The sequence below is a fragment of the Sorghum bicolor genome, chromosome 2 (assembly GCF_000003195.3).
Source record: "Sorghum bicolor cultivar BTx623 chromosome 2, Sorghum_bicolor_NCBIv3, whole genome shotgun sequence".
NCBI lineage: Eukaryota > Viridiplantae > Streptophyta > Magnoliopsida > Poales > Poaceae > Sorghum > Sorghum bicolor.
Window position 1 is genome coordinate 12,118,989 of NC_012871.2, and position 17,630 is coordinate 12,136,618.

General features: G+C 43.2%; 1 long non-coding RNA gene across 1 annotated transcript; it reads right to left on the reverse strand.

Moving 5' to 3' along the window:
• LOC110432914 lies at positions 3,475-7,679 on the reverse strand. Its single transcript, XR_002450204.1, has 3 exons — positions 7,546-7,679; positions 6,606-7,482; positions 3,475-3,778 (listed from the first exon to the last, which is right to left on the reverse strand). It is a non-coding gene; the product is annotated as an uncharacterized LOC110432914 (long non-coding RNA).

Here is a 17,630-nt window from a genome sequence, read left to right on the forward strand (position 1 = left end):
TCTCGACATTTGTTGCATCAACTGCAGTGGTCTCGATGAAGAACAAACCTTCGATGTCTGCAAACCTTGCAGCATCCTCAACCACGACAGAATGCAAGTTTCTAAGGTCAATTTTGTTGCGAATGAGAGCATGACAACGATGTTTGAGTCAGCATGGTCCCGGAGCTCCTTCAACCACCTCTTCACATTCTCAAATGTCATTACTTTATTAACATCGTCTCCTGCCCAGAAGTGTCCCAGATTTGAGCTTTTATAATCTTATTCTCCACCTGAATCAAAGAAATCGAATTTTGTAACTTATTTCTTCAGTAGCAGTGGGAAAAAAAAGTATTATTCTGTTAATAAAAGGAAAAAACTATTCATTAGTAAATGAAACGTGCATCACATATAAGTGAAATAGTATAAGTTTGTGTTTAATTTTGAACTAGCTTTAAATATTCAGATGCATCAATCACAAGTGACAGATCTATAATCAAATTACAGGGCTGGTGAAGAAATGTCTGGCTGCTTCTGAGTCATGCTGTTGATGCTGGTTACAAGGGGTAGGTTGTTGTGGATTGATGCCTGCACAGATTGGTTATGTGTTTAGATTAATGTAAATATTCTTGTGCAACCGTAAACCTACAAACTTATATATGTTTTTTGGGTGGCCTAATATGTCTATCTCAAGCTAACAGTAGTGACTGGGCTTTGTCCTGGATCAAAGATGAAATGTTCGGCAGAAGTTTGTGACTATGTATATGTTTAAGAGATGCATGTATGAGTCTTATCAAAATATTAATAATAATAATATAAATTTTGTATATTTTCTAGCAACATTTATGGAACCTTTGTTTTCTTTCATGTATTTTTTGGTCAATCTTTGAATTATGCTTTCCAAACTGAGTCCGGCATTTTTTTCTCCAATGCGGTTCCTGTCATCGGGGGTGGACAGTGACGTCTCATGTTCAGGGGAGAGATCCCCTTTGGAATTTAAATCCACATGCTTTTTATAATCCACCATCCTTAGGAGCGTTATTGAAGCTGGATTGATGAGAATCTAATTAAGGAGAAAAACACTTGCTTGTCAGGGAAATCCCTCCCGGCTTTTATTTTTTATTCTTCTTCAAGTTCTCATAAGAGGAGTTACAGAGTATGTGATTTTTCCAATTCTGGAGATTTATGTGGAGTACCACTTTAGGTTTCAATCCCTCCCGTCTTCAGCAGCACATCGACCAAGGTTACACTGTTGTACAAGTGCCCTTTGGCTTCTGTGACAACACTTCTCCTGTAGAGGAAACAACAAGATGGCGCTACAATTTCCTTTAAGACCATGCCCACTGTTCCTGACGTCTCTCAAACCCATCCACTGTATGCTGCATACATGTCTGGTAACCCTGAGGATGATACCTCATAGAATATATAGCACTGAGTCACTAACCTGAGGATTGAAGTCATATCAGAGTCTAAGCGTGAATATATAGACTGACCCTGAGGATATATACTGGGTGAATATATAGCACTGGAGCCGAAGTAGCAATTCAGACTCATGCTCAGTTGCTCACATTTTCTCTCTGGAGCAACCAACATTTTTGTGCTTGCTCCCTCATCAGAACACACAAACAGAAGCAGCAGCTGCAGCAAGAAACATCTTCTCTATGGAGAGGCATCAGAGATAAGAGGATGATCCAGAAGGAATTTCATGATGAGCGACAAGGAGGGCTCGGTGGAAGCGCTGAATGACAACTTCCACCGCATGGAGCTGAGGTGGATGACGACGACAAGGACATGTAAGGCACTGCCATGGCTTCGATCGACCTCAGTCTTGGCCTTAGACCTTAGTGCCGCCCTACTGTTCCCTATCCCCTGCCATGCTCCACCTCAAGAGTGGCAGTAGCTAGCGGCTCCTCATCTCAACGGCCATCCCCACGGTACGGTACTGCGCAGCCGCTTCCACTAGGGCCATGGGACAGCCACTAACACCACCAGTATGACGGTAAGGAGCGGGGAAGAACTGGTCGTGAGTCATACTGGATCAGGAAAAGGGGTACACGGATGAGACAAAAGCGCCTGATTAAAATAATACACGGATAAGACAAAAGCGCCTGACAAAAGAACTGGTCGTGAGACAAATGCAGGTTTCACTGGATTTTCAAGACACTGGAAACGGTGCAAGCATGTTTATCCTTGATGAAATTTTAATCATTTCTTTTCTCATTAAAATAATGCCATGTCACCATATATGTTTTAGTAATCTGGCACCAAATTTAATGCAAATAAAACTCTCATGAACTTTTGTTAATCAAGTCTGACCTGCATCACTTAACATCTAAAAATCAGTTGGTTAGTTTCCTCAAAAAGATCTTGAAAGCTCAATCCCCATCTCTCTCTCTCTCTCTATAAGCTTAGGGCCTGTTTAGATCCCAAATATTTCCGTAGTTAGCTCCAAACATGAAGCGTGTTGTACCATCCGACTAATTAACTCCTCCCATGTGCTGACGGTGGCAGTAATTAACTGTGGGGTCACAGTAATTGTTCGTGATTGATGTCACCGGAGATGGACAGCGCTCCGCCGGGGTGCTCAATGCTATTTGAAGCCCAGGCTTCAGATTAGTGTATATATATAGTGCTCTTTTCTTTCTGCATTGGCAAATAAGAGAAAAATGTTTTTTGAAAAACGAAGGACATCATCTTGCATGAGAGGCACATCTATGAGCTCTGGACAAATGACAGCCTCTCGGACCCTGCCTTTCACTCCTGCTGAGGAAACGACAGACATGTCTGTCCTACAACGTTTTCCAATCAATCCATGTCTAGTGCTCCGGACATCTCCTAAGCGGCTAAGCCTATCTAGGTGCTACTGGCATTTGTTGCGTACTCCTACGTATGTGCACCTATGGAGATTGAGATACCCTTGCATATTATATACTGCACTCTTGCGGACGACTTTGATTTAGATAAGCACTTTATGTCATTCATATGTAATGTATATATCACACTGCATACACACACATATAATTGAAGTTATTAGAGAGATTGGGTTCGTGGTGTGCTCTTGCCAACATTTATAGGTTGTGCTACATGAACTAAATGAGTGAGAGCCATGTAAAAGCCTTTCGGTTTCACTTTTATAGGGCATCCGATCCGAGTGGTCGCTTTCCCAATTACTGCTTACACCTAGCACACACCTACTACTCTTTTGGGTGATTAAGGCCTCGTTTGTTTGCTCTGAATTCAATACCGGAGCAGATTTTTTCAGCCCAGGAATAAGTGGATACCTGTCTGTCACTCATTCCCTGTCTGTATGTATTCCCTCTGTATTTATTCCTTGCTTCAACCATCTGCTGTTCGGTTTGCTAGGATGCGAAACAGGTATTACGTGGGACACTAACAGCAGATACTAGTTTTGGATACGTGATTATTTTGGAGTGCTGCAAACACATCTCATGAAATACATTCCAAATACATTACACAGCAAAAACAAGCTCTCACACATTGCAGCAAAATAAAATCAATAAATCTTCAATATTTTGGAGTTCTTTATCTGCAAGTCTCTCATCATGCATGTAGAGATAATGGGCAGCAAAGAGTATCACAGATAATGTGCAACCACATACAAAGACATGCTAGCTACTGCCAAAATTGGCAAAAGGTGCACCAAAAGGTTGTCATGATCCACTCATGAAATTACAATCTTTCAAATCCAAAGCATAATTTAACCAGTACATAGCTCATCTAATCCTACTCATGTGTAAATGCACTTTGTCCAATCCAATGTTTCTTGATCATTGCATCCTCCCTGAAAATAACAGCAAGCATTATTTTACAAATTATTGAATAATTGAACAAAAATGACTCACGTTGTTGTCAACCAAAGCATAATGGTTTTTCTCCCTTAGTTACACTATTACTCATAAGAATTAGGAACGCAACAACTTTCGGATAGCATATATGAAGTAACTTTACTACTACAATCACTACTACTTATCGGTAACTGGCTTCCATAACAACAATGTTACCGGTTTGTTAGTAACCAAATAACAAATCGTGCTTGAATTAGTCACTAATTGAAGTCAGTAACAAATTAACCGTCGAAGAATTAGACCACACACACTCCCCAAAATCGATCTGAGCCACACACTACCCAATCGCACCCAGATTCGCCCACAAATCGCATCTCCTCCCAGCGCAACCCAAAATCATCCCCTATCAGTCGCGAAACAACATGGACTGAAAAAACATCATGCACATTACTACAAAGTGTATGAGCAACAGAGGTTAAGTGAATTTTGGACTGAAAAAATCAAGACAGAATTCAGCACCACTAGCAAACAATATATTTGTGTGCTCGCAACTGACTGATGGTAGAATATTTCTAGAACCACAAGTGTACTAGGCTACAAGCACTTTATAACACGGAATGTGTTATTTATGCAGGTAATAAACAAGAAGCAGGTAGTGTTTTTAGAGGAAAAAAGAAGCAGGTAGTGACTTGAAATTCATGCTTGTCCACAATTTTGTAACACGATGTTGCAAAACCAACAATGAAATATCGAAAAGAAGGCAACTCGGGTTGGATGCCGAATTTTGCAGGTTAGCCACACGGTTAGAAATGTCAGGTTACCACACATTTTGTGGGCTTGTGGCTGGTATTTATACCATTAAAAACCAAATGTCCCAGACTACCTCAAGACGGGCATTCCAATGTCTTCCCTATAATTACTGGAGGCAGGCCACTAGAAACCCTCATAAAGAAATAACTATTACAAAAAGAAGAAGGAATACATACAGGGAGTGATCGAGGTATGTTGATCTCATAAAGAAATAACTATTACAAAAAGAAGAAGGAATACATACAGGGAGTGATCGAGGTATGTTGATCCTGAAAAACAAGTCATCTGACTGATATCCTTTTCTGAATCTAACCTATGCCATCAAAAAACTATGAATGCAGTTCTTGTCTGCTATGCCACTAGAAAACTATGAATGCAGTTGTCTGAATCTAACCTACGCCATCATAAAAAAAGGGAAGACTATGCCATCCTGTGACCTGATTCTGAAATATGTTGTGACGTTGATAGTGTCTATCTATTGAGAGGTTCAAAAGTGTTGTCCTATAAACAAACATGCAAGACTGTCTCGCCTTGGTACAGGGTACTACTAATCACCAATCACATCCAAAATGAACAGAAAAATGAGCAAAAGTCCCATGTAATCACCCTTTGCTGTCTCTCGCTGTCTTGCAGCTGAAGCCAAACCCAAGATAGTAGTAGAAGAGAGCAGGAGACGACGGTGCACACTCGATCCGAAAAACCCCCGCACTAAATCTAAATGGTCCCCCCAGTTTCCAACATAAGCTCTGAAATTAGCCACTAACAAACAAGAGTTAAAGGTACAGGTATAGTGTGGCAGGAGGAGAAGCTGTACTACGCCACAAGAACACGCCTCCTTGCTCTTTGTTTGCTCCACAGATGATACAGCAGGGCAAACAGGGTATACCTCAGGGTGAGAGGGAGAGAGGAGATATTGATGGGCATGCAAATCGATCAGCTGAGTCTGTTGCTTCTGCAATTCAAGACAGTGATCGGCCCTTTGTCCCAGATTTGATATTAGTCCATGTCCATCCACATAATTTTTATTTTGTTAGCGAAAAGCATAGCTGAACTACTGGGTGCCGACTGGCCATGAGCAGCTTATGCACTGAATCTATGGCTGCATCAATTCATCGACTTGTTTTATCTTTATCCTTTTCTCACTATGGAAATTTCATATGAATATACTAATTGTAATAGGAAGAAAAGAAACGATTACTAATGCAAATGGAAAGGCACAAGAAACAAGCATCCTCTCAGTTTGAACATGCAGTCTTCCTCATTGACAACAGCTGCTACTTTCTAGCAATAGTAGCTAGCTTTCTAGGTAAATTGTTTCTTTTCGCAATAATAGGACCTATTAAAGAACGATAATACATACCATAAATAGACATTCGTATAAGTATGTTATACTACCACGGCTGTCAATGCTACCACACGCTAGGGAATACTTGTCTTGCAGAAACACGAGCGACTACTTCCATGATTATCTGAACTGTTCCTGATTTCCGGTACGTTAAGCAATTGCGAGATGATAATGATAAAAACAGCGCTGAAAGCACAAATCACATACAACACACACTCATCCCATCCCATCATTTGAGTCTGATATATAAGTGAAAAATACAAGACACCAAGATGCCTCCCCTCGGACCACTAGGCACTACTGAGCGTGGAACCATTATTCGGAGTACCACTAGGCACTGGTCACTCCACATCTGAATGTGAAAGCAATTTGTTTGTTCTTTTAGCAAAGAAGGTCAGGTAAATTGCATCGTGCTTCCCATCCCATCCAGGATCCGTCGCCAGCCCCAGCCACCGCACGCCCCGTGTCTCCCAGACTTTCCCGTGCCTCCCCTGCGCGGCTAGGCCGCACGACGCCGGCGGCTGTGCGCCCCTCCCCCGCGCGGGAGGGCATAGTGGCCACAGCGGCGTCCCCATCCCCGGCACGCCCATCCACTGCTGCAGTCCAAGATCTAAGAACCCTAGAGGAGGGAGAGAGGATGAGGACGAAGTAGAGAGTGAGTGAATCACCGGCGAGAAGGACGAGGAAGGAGAAGGGCATTGCCCCGCAGCCACCCTGCAGTTGCCTCGCGCTGCTCCATGGTTGCCCCATGCTGCTCCGTGGTCTCCTCACGCCGCCCCATCGTTGCTTCTGCTTGGGTTGCCGTCGCGTCTGCTCGATGGCTCGAGTCGTCGCGTGCTCATGTGAGACGGAATCAATCCAGAGGTCAAGAGGTCCGGTTCTATTCCAGCCGTGGAGATAGGGAAAAGCTAGGGCAGTTTTGGTTCCGGACCAGTTTTAGTTTCAGGTCGGGCTGAAACGAACGCACATTTTTATTCGCATCTGGATTGGAAACGGGCCACAGCATTCCACCCGGAATGGGCCTGGAAACGGGCCAATCCGCCAGAAACGAACGAGACCTAAGAGGGCAACTCAGTCATTTACATTTGAACGTTATGATGTCCTTTACTCTGCAACTTCAACGCTTTGGGCGGCCTTGACCTATGCCAGTGAAGCGCTGCTGCCTTTCACTTCATTTGTTTCATAAAAAGGTGGCTTGCAGCAAATTAAAACATCTGCAATGGAGAGCTCGGAATGAATGAACATGCGTCTTCCTCCAAAGTTGGCAACACTAGTACAGAAATCAATTTCAGCAATGCCTCCCATTTTCATCAGAGGCGGTCCACATAGGAAATCGTCTCTAACCATATCGTTGGGCACTGCAGCTTCTGAACCGCCTCTGATTCAACCGTTTTAGAGGCTGTTCACTTAAGAAAACCGCCTCTGAATTCTTAGAGTCGGTTCCTTTAAGTGAACCGCCTCTGAAGCTCTATTTTAAGGGGCGGTTGTCCTTAGTGAGCCGACGCTGAAGATCCATGATTTCCATAGGTGGTTCAATTAATAGAACTGCACCAACAAATGAGTTATCAGAGATGGTTCGTTTAGTCAACTGCCCCTGAAAAAACTTACTCCAGACTCTTTCTTCTTCCTCGTGATCGAGCGCAGCACCTTTCGTTCTTAGCTCTTGGCGGCCGGAGAGAAACGGCAAGAGGAGAGGGGGAGGTTTTGGCCTTTCAACCTTCAAACAAGTTGGGATTGTGGGGTGAGTCTCTTGAGCCGTAAAGCCTATTGGAATTTTGCAGAAACATTATATTTGATTCAGCGCCGAGATCTATATAGAGAGGGGGGAGCAATTTAGGCTCTAATTTGATTTTTATTTATTACACATAATTTGGGCACGGATTTTTATTCAGTGACACAATATCTTTTCTTATGCATGCAAGCTTTTCTTTTCTTTACATTTATATAGGGTACTAAATATGGACCGGTCATGGATGTACAAAAAACAAAGAAACGAAGTCAGCTACATACAAGAATTTAATGGTTTCATTGAAGCAGCTAAAAGACATGCTTTAATCAAGCAGACAAAGGATATATATTGCCCCTGTTGTGACTATAGAGACTGAATAGTGTGCTAGGATCCAAATAAAATAAGGTTGCACTTGATAAGAAGAGGTTTCATGGAGAACTACGAGATTTGGGATCATCATGGTGAGAGAAGTACGGAGGCAAGGGCTATACATGCACCAGAAGTTCGTGGAATTGACAATGCCCATGTTTTCACGATGCATGATGATGTTATAAGAGAAGACTTTGATGGTGATGGTGGTGGTGGTGGTGGAGATGATGGTTATGACGATGGAGAAGGATATGGTGGAGAGGATGATGATGGTGAAGACAACAACGAAGAAGAAGAGGACTTCCTACAAGATATGCTACTTAATATGGAAAAAGAATTACTATTGAAAGGGCTAAAAACTTGGAGGGAGTAAATAAGGCAAGGAAAGAACGCTTATACCCGGAGGAACAGGGTTGTGAGAAAGATGGTTGTTGCTTCATTTTTTTCTGGACATACTAATTTTGAAGGCTAAGTATGGATGGTTCGATAGGAGCTTCAATGACCTATCGACTCTGTGGGCTGCTGTGCTTCCTAAACCAAACTTTGTGCCCACCAACACATATCAAGCAAAGAAGCTTGTCACTCCAATTACAATGGGTGTGGAACGATTACATGCGTGTCCAAACCATTGTATCCTTTATCGTGGGGTCTTCAAAGACCTAATGAATTGTCCAACGTGTGGTGCAAGTCGATACAAAAGGAACGACAACTGTATTGAGGAAGACATGGGTACTAAGTATAGAAAAAAGAGAGAAGTGTGGAAAGAAAGGAGATGCTACTAAGAACGTTGAAGAAGAAAATAGCACCCTAGGGATGGATGATACTAACCAAAGAAAAATCCTTGGATTGGTTATGTGGTATCTATCACCGATTGATCCCTTGAGGCATTTATTCTCAAACCCTAGGGAGCTCATGCGATTTTGGGCTTCAGATGAACGCAAGAAAGGTGATGGTGTGCTACATCACCATCCGATGCACAACAGTGGAAGGGCTTTGATGTGAAGTACCCAGAATTTGGAGAAGACCCTAGAAATGTAAGGTTCGCTTTGAGCACTGATGGAATGAATCCATTTGGTGACAATACCAGCACACATGGCACGTGGTCAGTTCTCCTGTCGATTTATAACCTGCCTCCATGGTTGTTCATGAAGAGAAAGTATTTGTTGCTGACAATGATAATTTCTAGACCGAAAGCACCAAACATCGATATAGATGTTTTTCTCAAACCACTGATGCAAGAAATGGAGATACTATGGAAGGAGGGAGTGGAAATGTAGGATGAGCTTGTGAAGAGTGCCTTCACATTGAGATCCATCATCTTTGTTACCATCACTGACTACCCAGGACAGCTTTCACTTCCAGGACAGGTCAAAGGATTCCTAGGATGCTCGGAATGCTTGATTTTCACTACTGGTCAGTTCCTAGAGGGATCCCGGAAGGTAGTGTACATGCGTCACCCATGCTTCTTAGTGGAAGGACATAGGTACCGAAGCAAGAGGATGGTGAAATACTTCATTCGTACTACGGTTGAGACAGGGCATGCGCCAAAAAGGCAGGACGGGCATTACGTGTATAACATGGTGAAGAGCATCAAAGTCGCCTATGGTAAAAAGACAAAGGATGGAATGATCAATAAGAGAGATAAGGCTCCAGTTGAAGGTGTTCCCTTTAAGATGTCAATCTTTTTCAAATACCTACCTTATTGGCCGGATTTGGTTGTGCGCCATTCCTTCAATGCCATACACATAAAAAATGTATTTGAGAGTGTGATTGGGCTGTTGATGGACAAAAGGCAAAGACAAAGGATGGACTGAAGTCAAGGGAAGACCTCGTACATTTGCAGTGTAGACCACAGGAATGGCGCACACAAGACCAAGGGAATGGAAGACACTCCCTTCCTGTAGGCAGCTACAACTTGTCAAATGATGAGAAGAGAGCAATTTGTCTAAGCCTAAAGCGCTTGAAAGTCCCTACAAGTTTCTCCTCCAACATCAAGAGACTAGTCTCGATGAAAGACATGTCATTAATCGGTTTCAATGCCCATGATTGTCATATGATGTTGACAGTGTTCCTTCCTGTTGCTATTAGGGCAATAAAGCCCTTATACACGAGGATGGTCATAACTAGGATGTGCTACTTCTTCAACCAAATTGGGCAGAAGGAGATCTACGAAGACGAATTAGGTGACTTGAAGGATTTCATGGCAGAAACTATGGGCCAAATGGAGCAATGCTTCCCTCCATCCTTTTTGATATAATGCCACACCTCATGATGCACATGGTCGACCAAATTAGGTAGCTCGGGCCTATGTACTTGCATGAGATGTGGCCGTACGAGAGATTCATGCCTATTCTTAACCGATATGTACACAATCGGGCTCACCTAGAGGGATCCATGATAGAGATATTGCGCCGAATAAGTCATAGAGGTCTGTCAAGATTACTTGCGTGAAGAAGATAGACATTCACTTGGTTTACCCTAACTCGTCATAATGGTAGGTTGGCAAGGAAAGGCAGCAAGGGTAGAAAAACAATCATTGATAAGGAATTCACAAAAGTGGAAGAAGCACACTCATGTGTGTTGCAATATCTGACGATAATAGAGTCATTGATCAAAAAACACATGGCGCTCCTAAGAGCAAAATATCCAGGGCGGTCGGAGCAATGGATCGTTCGAGAGCAAAAGCGTCTATTTGGCAACCGGGAGTCGTTGACTAGCTTGCAGCAGTGGCTTCTCCTCTCCACTTGGACCAGATATCAGTTTGACTTCGTGGACTTTATGTTGTGTGAGATTGAGGATGTCATTGCTGATGCAATTAGTGTTGGACGACAGTAGGTGTACCCTCATATTATCTCCTATATGCTTAGTGAGAAATATCCACAGTGGTGTAGGATGGAGTACAAGGCGACTGAGCCCATAATTCTGACCTACCATCTAGCGTCGAGAGATGATCGTCATCGTGGACAGCGTGCCCTCAGAGCTGCTCAGGAGCAGTTCTCCATGGAGGAGATAGAGAGACAGGCTAAAGAGGATGCCATACTAGAGCAGGCAGAGCATCAGGCTGGACTAGGAGGGATGGATGTAGAAGATGTACACGCTGATGTAGATAAACAGATAAAGTCAGACTCAGACGACACGCTGATGTAGATAAAATTTTCATAATTTCCTCTAATGGGGTTTGTATTTTAAAAAATATTTTTAGAGGAATCATTATTTCACAATGTTATGTAATTGGGCCCTGGAGACACTAGTATGGTCCCTAACATATAATGCACCTCCAACACAAAACTCAAAGCATCCAAGATACATTGAACTAGATGATTTTATAGGTGCTAATTTGTCAAAAGATGTTAGAAAGAAAAAAGAAATGGAAGTTTCTCAGAAAAAAGAAATGGAAAAGAAAAGAGAAAAAAATGTATGGGCTTTTATTTAGTGGCCCATCAAACCCATGCACCGCCGGCTCCATGCAGCGCAGCGCCGACGCTCCATCTTCCTTGCAGCGCCACTCAGGCTCGGTCCCTCGGCGCAGTGCTCCTTCCCCCACTCGCGCTCAGTGGTGCTCAGGCTCGGTCCCTCAGGGCGTGTTTGGTTCCCTTCTCAATCCAACTAGGCCAGCTCCAGCCAGCCAGGCTGCGTTTGGCCAGGCTGAATGCATTCAATGCTGACTGTTTGGTTGTCTGCATGCGTTCAGCCAGGCTGGGCTGAGATGTTGTTTGATTGCCTGCATGTGTTCTCCCCGCACACGGAATCGCCAAGTGCGCACGTGAGCACGAGCACCGAATGAGCCAGGTTGAGGAGGAACGGAGAAATTGGCTGTTCTTTCTCGGCCAGGCCAGGAGGGGAGTTTTGCACGAGGTCAGCCAGGCTGGGAGGGGAGACCAGGGAACCAAACACGCGAAACTTGCATCCCGGGATGCATGTATGGGCAGGTGTGGGGTACCAAACACGCCCTCAGCGATGGAGGGCCAGTCCCAGGCTCGGTGGCGGTGTCGGCGGCTCCCCCTCCCGGGTGCCTCTCGCCAGTCGCCTCATGCCCTCGCCTCCGTCCTCCGTGCACCGGCCGGCGACCCTACGTATGCACCTCCCTCTCCCCTCTCGCCTCTGTTGTATCGTGGGAGCCCGGACAGCTGCCTATGGTGGCTAGGCCTTGGCTCCGCCTAAGCCTGGGCAAAATACCCGATACCCATTACCCTTACCCGAATTACCCAGTCATTTGTCTATGTCTTTTTTTTATCATGTGTTGTTAGTTAAACATTGTCAATTTATTAGAATTTTGTGTAGTTTGTTGTTTTCTAAAATCAGGTAAATCGGGAATACCCGAACCCAAATTATCGGGTACCCAAAATAAATTACGGATAGTGTTTAGCAGTTTTCATTACCCGAATTTGAAATTACCCGAATTACCCGACCCGAAAAAATCGAGTAAGCTTAGCTCCGCTGGTGCTAATGTAGCTAGTTTGGGCCTCCATGAGCTGAAATGCTGAATGAGATCATTGTGAATACGATTAGACCTTTTTATAGCCTAAAGTCTTGGTTTCCCTGGTTTATTTATAATATCTCAAAATGATCGAGTACATTTATCCCTCATGTGTAGTGTAGCTGAACAATGAAACAAATTTTCTCAAGGTCAATAAAAGCTATCATTATTAATTAAGCATATCATCCATCCGGTTGCATGATCCATCCAATAAACAAAAAGAAAAGCCACACAATGTTCCGGCTTCATAACAAAGGATGTCCAGCTCAAAATTATAAATGTTTGACCTCCAGGAACTCTAAGAAAAGCCACACAAAACTGTTTGCTTGAACTTACCAGCCTTACCGTTTCAGCATCAGCATTAGCCATTTCTCCAGCCAGCCGAACAGTACAATCTATATGGTTCCAATGGTCAAAAAAAATATTCATACGGATAAGCAGGAGCTGTGTCACGTTCGTCGGACATACTGTCATAAGCAAAGATGTCGAGAATTAATTCGTCTTGGATTTAATGCATGGACGAGCAGCACAGACTAAAAGCTAGAAAAAGCATGAACTCAGGCACTCAGCTCTCGCTGGTGGGAACGAAGAAAGAAACCTCCTGGTTATTGGTCGCTCTTCAAAGCACGCCCGCAGAGGGAACTGCAGATAGAGACTATGGCGCGAGGATTTCTTATCAACCCACACTACTACAGAAAACTTTGTTAAGCCGGGCGCATTGGACTTTTAGAGGCTGGCAAAGCAACCGCCTCCATTCGAAGGTCACTGTTAATGCACATATCAAGGAGGCGGGCGCTTTGCCTTCCTCAGTTAATCAATACAAAAAATCAAAACAAAATGAAAAGGCCCACAGCCCAGCCCTAGCCCGACCTGGATCTAGGCCTCGCATCGCCACCCCTGCGCGCCGCCGCCGCCACTGGGGGAGCAGGCACTGCCCCACATGCACTGCAGCCGGGGTTGCTCGATCTGTCACTAGGGGAGCTCAATCCGCCACGTACGCGTCCGCCGTCGCTGGATCTAGCCACTGCACCTTCGCCAGGAGGTTAGGACCTTGCCACTAGGAGGAAGGGGAGGGGTGGGCTACCATGGGAAGTGAGGGCCGAGCTAGGAGAGGAGCGTCGCCTTGAGAGAAATGGGAGGGGAGAGGGTCACCGTGGGGAATTGGGAGGGAGAGGTATAGCATTGTAGGGAGGGAGGGGCTCTAAGGGTGCCACCGTGAGAGGAACAAGAGGGGAGACGGCCCCCATAGGGAGTCATGAGGGAGGGAGAGGCTCGGGATGGAGGGAAGGGGAGAAATGGTGAAGAACCCTAAGACTAGTTTATATATATATACAAACCCGGTAGAGGATAAATATGGGCTTTTGCTTGGTGTGGGAGCTGGGCCACTATTTTTGGAGGCATGCTTTATATTGTGTCTGCCTCCGGAAATAGATTTACGGAGGCAGTTGCCTTAAGATGACTACCTCCGGAAATAGAGGATTGTTGGAGGCAGTTGTCTAGAGATCAAGGCCACCTCCGTAAATTTATTTTAGGATGCGTTTATTTTTTATTTCTTGACCGCCTCCACAAATCAATTTTACAAGGCCAACAAACGTGACCGTCTCGGTAAATAAAATTGACCACCTCCATTAATATCCTAGTATTTTAGGAGGCGGTTGAATTTTATGGCCGCCTCCGTTAATGTTTGGGCACTGCCTTCTAAAATTATTTGTGTAGTAGTGTCATGCTCGAGCCCAATGCTCCTGATTTCTCCCAAGCCTATCCATCTGCTGCATTTCCTGGATTCTTCATATCAATTACAAACATATGTGCACCATCAACTTACCCTAGAAGGCAAAGGTTTACATAGCATACATAGTAGTAACACACTGAGGTTGGAAGTGATTCCACAGTGTAAGTGAAATAATTTTTCTATATATTGTTAATAATATAACATACATAATGGATACCACAACTAGTAGAGAATAGACATTCGATTCAGCACATTAGCCTCACATAATTTGGGCCCGGGACTAATGTGATCATTAGTCCCAGATCCAATTTTCTTGGGCGTCAGAGGACCTTAATAAGTCACAGATGATAACACCAACCCAGACTAAATGATCTACATTAGCCTTGCTTGGTGTTATGAACCCAGACTAAAGTGCCTTGACCCTTTAGTCCCGATTAATAACATCAATTCAGACTAATGTAGACCCTTTAGTCCTGGTTGGTATTACGAATTAGGATTAAAGGTCCACCAATAGGTTAGTTTAAAAGGAAACCATTCCATCCAGAGTTATATGTGCTATGTGGGTAGGATGGAAAGGTATGCGCAGAACAATGCATGAGGTCTTAGGTTCAAATCCCACGAGGCATAGGGATGAGGAGTATATTTTTTTAGTCTTGGAGGACCTTAAGTCCGGGTTTAAAACTATTGGAACAAAAGAGTCATGCCCTTTAGTCCCATATTCGAAACCCCTTGCCAAATGGGACTAAAGCCACGTTGTCTACTAGTGCACCATGAAGATGGCCAAAATTTTGTGGTAAAGGAAGATCTTAATACATTTTCAAGCGTATTACATTGAGTTGATATAGAGCCTTAAAAACAATTCTTTTGCCCTCTGTCTAACAAGAAGCGAACAGCCATAACAGAGGGACGTTCATGCTCATTTCAAAAATCTAAACTTTGATTTTCAAAATCTATGAACATTAAACACATATTTGGAACTCTAAATAATATCCAATAAATAAACTTGCTAACTATGAACTTCTAGATTGTACTGAGAACAACAACTTCGGTATTTTGAACAGTTTCTACAATCTAGACCAGTTTCTAAATTATTTTTTGTGCAACTATTTCTAGAGGCAGGCCTCTTAATATTATCGACTTTGTTAGTCAATTTCTATATGCAGACCCATAGAATGTCCGCCACTGTTAATAGCTATTTTTAGAAGGAGGCATCTTCGTAAGTCTATCTCTGATTAACAAGAGCGCATCGTAAGGTGATTATAATATATAGAAGCATACATTTTCATGAGACCCGCCTAATCATTTATCGAGTTGGTCATTAAAAATACCTGTATTTGATAATGAGAGAGAAAATCCATTTAGTACTTCCTCTGTTCCAAATAATAAGTCACTTTGACCTTGGTACATCAATTTTCTATGTATCTAGATATAACATATGTCTAGATAAATTGGAAAATCTATGTAGCAAAAAACTCATAGCGACTTATAATTTGGAATGGAGGGAGTAGTAGTTTGTTGGTGAAGGATATAGTTGGACCAGGTGGTTGGCTTGGTTTTTGAACATCACTGCATTTATGCAACATTCTCGACTAGTTCTTCATTGATCAACTGAAATGATGAATGAGATCAATGTGAGTATGATCGATCTCATTTGCTCAAGCGTTAGTTATCTAGATTCTTAGTAAAATTGATGAATGAGACCCATCAATGTGAGTATGATTGGCACTTTCATTGATAAACTAAAATGATGAATGAGAACAATGTGAGTACAATTCATCACCACCGGACGTAGGAACCATCGGCTGGGGCCTGGGTGTCTTCCTCGCCCAGGCGGTGCCTAGGCGCCTTCATTACCTCACACCCGCGTGCGTTGCCTTACAAAATTGCCTCGATGAGCAATGTCTTGACTCTCTGTTTTTGCTGGACTATGCACAGGCTTGGAGAAGAATCTCACCTCACGATGACTGTTCAATTGCCATTGGGTAAAGATGGAAAACCGTGGTCCCCAAAGTGGAGCCTAGATGGCATTAGAAGAGTGGTTGGGCAAAAAGAGCCAAAAGACCGTGAGGTCCCTGCATCCATGTAAGAAGACCCCCAGTCTATTTGGGTCGACTGTAATTTCGTGTCACCAGGTATGGCTATAAATAGATAGGGAGCATAACTATAAAGGACGAATTAACGGCCATTTACTCCAAAATTTACTGTGTCCCGTGCCTTCACCAATTCCACTACCTTCGCTCCTATTCAGAGTTCGCTATCTCCTTCCTCCTGTGGGACACCCTCGCCCTCCTCTGTGCTGGTCACCAGCAAGGGTAGGACGTAGAGTGAAGCCGTCACACCTATTATCTTGTAATGCCATGTTCATTGATCCTGACGTCTCCTAAGCCTATGCTTCTATTGGTATGTGTTGCATACATATGTCCACTAGCCCTGAGGCTACTGCATATAGCATATATAGCATGTGCAAGCCTAAGGTCAAGCACACGTGTGGAAACTTACTTAAGCACAGTCCTTTCGATTGATCGCTCAAATTCCTCTCTTGATGTCTCCCAGGCCTATCTGCTGGCGTCATGTACACACATGCGCACCTATAGCTACTGTTCGGAATTGAGTACCCTTGCATCATGTGGACACTCTCCCTTTTACCTCATTCACATGTAAACTAGCTATATACTTGCATATATACTACCAGGGCCCGAGCTTAGTTGACGCGGAAGAGGACCATGGCCACCTCTGCCATCACTAATTCTCCAATAAATGTACAGTAATATTGCTACTGTTCAGGCTTGAGCTCAGGCTTCGCCACTTTATATAGCAATGACCCTGATGAAGAAAGAGATATTGAGTGGCCACGACCAGAATTTTCTACTTCTCCTAGTGATGCAGGTTTCTCCTAGTATTTTATCATTCAAAATATAGTATAAATTTTTCCTACTAAATGCCTCCTAGAGAGGATCTCATGTGCTATGACTAGTTGTAGTGTTCTAATACAACTTAAAAATACTAGGAGAATTCTATCTTTTTGGTAGGAGGCACTGTCTCTATCATGTGGAAATCAAATAAGAAGTGTCAATACGCACATTTGTGAGTACAGACGCTACCTTTTTATATTAAAAAATTGTATTCTTGTGCTAAATGTTTTAACCACTAAATGATCTCAAATTTAAAAATATTTCAACTACAATTCTTTAAGTTTTTTTCAAGCACTATAAGGTATAAGAACGTGTTTCCATCCAATATAGCTACAACATTTCAGAAATTTAGACCTCAAAATATAAGAATTTAAAACAAATATTCCATACTCTAAACAACTTCAAATAAAAAACTTATCAACTGCAAACTTATAGATAATGTCGACCACTACAACTTTTGTATTAACCATGTGA